General features: G+C 58.0%; 1 long non-coding RNA gene across 1 annotated transcript; it reads left to right on the top strand.

Moving 5' to 3' along the window:
- The first annotated feature begins 1,008 nt into the window (after nt 1-1,008).
- Nucleotides 1,009-2,873, top strand: LOC147573042 (uncharacterized). The gene is made up of 4 exons (XR_015245614.1): nt 1,009-1,101; nt 1,227-1,363; nt 1,459-1,504; nt 2,329-2,873. It is a non-coding gene; the product is annotated as an uncharacterized LOC147573042 (long non-coding RNA).
- The last annotated feature ends 1,050 nt before the right edge of the window (nt 2,874-3,923 follow it).

The raw sequence follows: 3,923 nt of genomic DNA, 5'->3' as shown, positions 1-3,923 counted from the left end.
CTGCTCATTCTAATCACCTACAGAGTCTGCAGAAGCTACAGTGTCTGGGCTCCACCAGAATTTCTAGAGAAGCACCGGAATGGGCATTGCTTTCAAAGCTCCCCTACGGGAGTCTAACACGCGGCAGGAGTGGACAACAGAGCAGCATGCTGCTCCCGGCACTGGGCGCTCCCTAGGCGCCAGGCTTTGTGCAAGATTCTTCTGTGGGTGGTCACTACCTCCTGGCAGCGGCCCGAGAGTGAGGCTGGCCCGGTGTCCTCAACTGCCCAGATGCCGGAGGGGGAGGCAGACGAGTTAACTTGCCCAGAGACTTATGGCTGGCAGTAGACTCTGAAGTTAGTCCCACTCCAGAATGCAGAAGCAAGGAGGAGAGGGAGGGAGGGAAGAATGTGGAGAGATGGATGGATGGGTGGATAGAAAGAAGGAAAAGGAACGGAACGATGATGGATGGATGGATGGATGGATGGACCGAAAAAAATGGATGGGTGGTGGGTGGGCGGGCAGAAGGAGGGAAGGAGGAAGGGAAGACGGGAAGAGGAGAATCAAGGCGGGAGGGAGGGGAGGAATAGTAGTGTGGGGAGCGGTTGAAGGGATGAAAAGAGAAAGCACGAATTAATGAATTACGGGAGAGATGAACGCGGACAAAAGGGCGGCGAGCCGCTGCCCTGGGCGAGCTCCGGTCCCAGGGGACCAGGCCGCGGGAGCCGAGGGTCGGGAGAGACGGGTCTCAGGCCGGCGCCCTCCGGCCCCTGCAGGCCAGAGCCGCGCCCGGGTCGCCGCGCCGCCGCCGGCTCGTGCCTCCCGCCACCTTGCCCGGACGTGCTCGGCATTCGCGACCGGGAGCGGGCGCCGGGCATCCGCGGGGCCTTGCTGCACCCTAGCGGCGGCGCGCGGCACTGCCGCACGGGCCCGCGCGCTGCCCCCTCCCACCCCGCCGCCCCGCCCCGCCCCGCCCCGCGCGTTCCCTAGCAACCGGCCCCGGGGGCCGCGGCCCGCGCTCCAGCCGCGGCGCGCCGGCTGCAAACTTTAGCATCTCCCGGTCTGGCATCCGCTGGAGGGAAGAGAGAGAGAGAAGCGTCTCCCGTGGCTTCTCCTGCAAAGGTTTTCTCTTCTCGCCTCCGTGAAAAAGGATAACGAGATGGGGGTGGGAGCAGGAAACGGTTTAAGTTAATTTAAACTGTCTGCCGCAGGCAACAATCCAGAGAAGGTTTTTCCCTGTTTTTCAGAGGCACGTCTGAAGCACTGAGGGAAGCTCTTTGCTGCAGCCCAGCGGCCACTGGTAGATCTTGGAAAGTGGAGGCTGGAGGCGCCGCTTAGAGAGGGTCCCATGGAGGAGCAGCACCCAGGCCTGGCGGTGGCCGAGGTCGGGGAGTTGCGGGAGGGGGGGGGGGGGGGGGCTGGGTCCGGGGCCCTTGAAGGGGCGTGGCTAATACTGCCCGAGGGCTTTCTCTTTGCCAGGCACCTTTCGTACCTGGAGCTTGTTTTATCGGCCAGAAGCCTTGAGGTTGGTGATATTCGTCCCGCTTGGCAGATAGGAAACTGAGGCCCAGAGGAGTTAAGGGCCCAGAGCCAGGAAGTGTCAGAGCCCAGGTTTTAAGTCATGAAGGACCATCCAGAGAGCTCACTATCTAAAGGGCTCTGCCATGCTGCTGACAGGAGATGCTGTGACCGTTCCCATCCTACAGATAAAGACACTGAGGCCTCCGGAGGGTTATCCAGGGCACTTGTCTATAGTCGGCTGCCCAGACCCTCATCCCACCCCCACACCTGCAATTCTCCCTTGAACCCTGGGAGCTGACCTCAGATGGCTGCAGAGCTGGCGGGGGAGTGTTGGGAATCAGCCTCTGAAGAGGCCCCAGGGGGCAGTCACTGACAGCGTTCTTGATGACCCAGGCAGTGTGCAAGGTTCAGGGGGCCTCAGAGGCTGAGCCCACCCGACCCCTCCCCACCTGTCTCCTCTCTCCCTCCTTGGTGCCCAGAGGCATGACATTAACACGTGGGGCTTCATTTCACCCGACAACTCGTTCCTGCATTCAGTCAGGATTTACTGAGTGTCTGCTGAGGCCAGGCACTGTGCTTGCTGGACAGCGAGGGGACAGTGGTGGACAGGGTGCTTAGTGGTGGAGGCAGGTGACAAGTCAACCAAGGAACGCACACAAGCTGATTTTGGACCCTAATAAGTGCTGGGGAATAAATGACATGAGGTGATACACTAAAGAGGGCTGGCGTCGGGGGACCCTGTTGTCACCGCTCTTATCTGAACCCTTTGCCACTGCACCTGTTGCACTCTGACATGTGTGTAACGTCTGCACCTGTCCCCCCGGCCAGGTGTGACAGCTCTGGTAACCTGCTAAAGCAGCTCAGAGATGGCTGAAGAGTCTCCCGCAAAGCATTGACACCGGTTTCAGGAACGGAGGTCACAGTGATGGTCAAGGTGCCCTGAGCCCTTATTCTGTTCAGTTGTATTCCTCGTCTCCATCAATCCGTGCAACAGCCTTTCAGATAGATACCGTTACTGACCCATTTGACAGTTGTGGAAACTGAGGTCACGCCTCTATCAAAGGAGAGCCGGGATTTGAACAAAGTGCCCTGATTTCAGCACCACGCTTCGAACCACGGCACCCTACAGTCTGACACCCAGCTGGCCTGAGACTCCGTGGGAAGTGCTTTAGGGAAGAGGTGGATGTGTCACTCCCCTCTCTGAGCCTTCATTCCCTGAGGCCCGCAAAACAGGGGTGAAGCACGAAGCTCACCTCAGCTGGTTGTTCATTTGAGGGATATGAGATAATCCAAGTGACCTGTCCAGCAAGAAGCCTGGAATCCAGAAAGGGAGTTTTTAACTCAAGGATGAATGAATAAATAAAGGAGCTTTATAGATGTTAGTTTTCCTCATCATTCCCCAATTCTGTAATAATAATAATAGTTTTAAAAACCCCAATAACTCCTGCCAGGGCCACTTCTCTGCCCAAATTCCAGCATGCCACAGGTGGCCGGGTTGGTGATGAACTTGCAGCCTGTCTCGAGGGCAGAGCTCCCTGGGCAGCACAAGCCCCAGTGTGTGGCTGACACGTAAGGCAAGAGACCCCCATCAAATCTTCCTGCACAGGGTACTCAGCGAATCAGACAGACCCACGTCCAAATCCCCATCTGTACCTGCTTGCTGTGTGATCTTGGGCAGATATCTTAACCTCTCTGACGTGTGAATTCTTCACTTGTTCTAAAAACACCTGCCACATAGAGTTGTCCTAAGGCTGTCATCCAAGTCTCCTTTCCCTACGACATGGTAAGGGTGGCCAAAAGGGACAAGTCCAGAGGGTGTCACCTGAGCTTTCTGAGCTCTAAGTCGTCTGTTATTCTCTGCCTCAGGCTCCCTGGTCATGTGGCCTCACCCCTCCCCACAGCCAATCCACCAGCAATCCCTGTCCGGTTTAAGTCGAGTACAACCCTGAGCCCCGCTCTTCTGTCTGCCCTCACTGCCCCCTCCCTGGTCCCAGCTACCATTGTCACCCCCTGGACAACAAGAACAGCCTCCAAACTGCTCTCCCTGCCCTGCGCCTCCCCGCTGTACCCACTCCCCAGAGAGCAGCCAGAGAGGCCAGCGGACTTCCGAATTGGGCCATTGCCCAGTTCAGAGCCCTTGATGGCTTCTCAATGAACTCAGAATAATACGCACTTGGCTGCCACCGCTTCCACGGCTGTGCTGGGTATTTCCTGTTTGTCCACCAGATAACTCCCCATCTTTGACACCTGTCTGGTACCCCAGAGGCAGAGCTGAAGGGAGTACATCAGCCTTTGCCCTCTGGCTTCTGGGGGATTCGGTCAATAGGGGGTGCCAGCAGACCAGGGGGCAGGGGCAGAGAGAGGTGGGGGCATTACCCCCCAGCCTCCTCTCTGCTTGGCCAAAGGTCGGCGGTGACCAGGCC

Source organism: Puma concolor, chromosome E3, assembly GCF_028749965.1.
Source record: "Puma concolor isolate L17-30 chromosome E3, mPumCon1.1.hap2, whole genome shotgun sequence".
In the NCBI taxonomy this organism is placed as follows: Eukaryota; Metazoa; Chordata; class Mammalia; order Carnivora; family Felidae; genus Puma; species Puma concolor.
This window is presented reverse-complemented; position numbering and strand designations above follow the sequence as displayed.